The sequence below is a fragment of the Penaeus monodon genome, chromosome 32 (assembly GCF_015228065.2).
Source record: "Penaeus monodon isolate SGIC_2016 chromosome 32, NSTDA_Pmon_1, whole genome shotgun sequence".
Lineage (NCBI taxonomy): Eukaryota > Metazoa > Arthropoda > Malacostraca > Decapoda > Penaeidae > Penaeus > Penaeus monodon.
The window spans coordinates 7,185,370-7,185,846 of NC_051417.1; positions in this window are offsets into that span (position 1 = coordinate 7,185,370).

Here is a 477-nt window from a genome sequence, read left to right on the forward strand (position 1 = left end):
CGTTTGTGCTAATTCATCCTCACTTTCCGAGTCTAATATCCTTCTGTAAGATTAGTCGCTTGCATGTGATGCACTATTGCAAAGCAGATAAAACTAGAAAGAGATACGGAAACGTTTTATTGCTTTCACTAAAAATAGTCGCGGAAAATAGCAACTGTAAGCTCTAAATGTTGTAGCGCAGATATACTCAACTGTACAGTTCGCTAATGGACTGAGTGAAGCGTCATGGGATGTGCTCAGAGTTCTATTCCGTAATAATCTGCGCTGTGAAAACCCCTGAGATTATGTGGCATTAGTTTTACGCACGGATTTTGTGTTTACGAGTAATCACAGAAACGCATATTTCTGTGTTTGTGTGTATGAGAATGCCAAACATACGTGCGGCGCACACAGCATACATATATATACTATATGTACACAGACAAACGCAAAGGCACACGTAGCCACAGGCACACAGACAGCCATCCAACCACAACA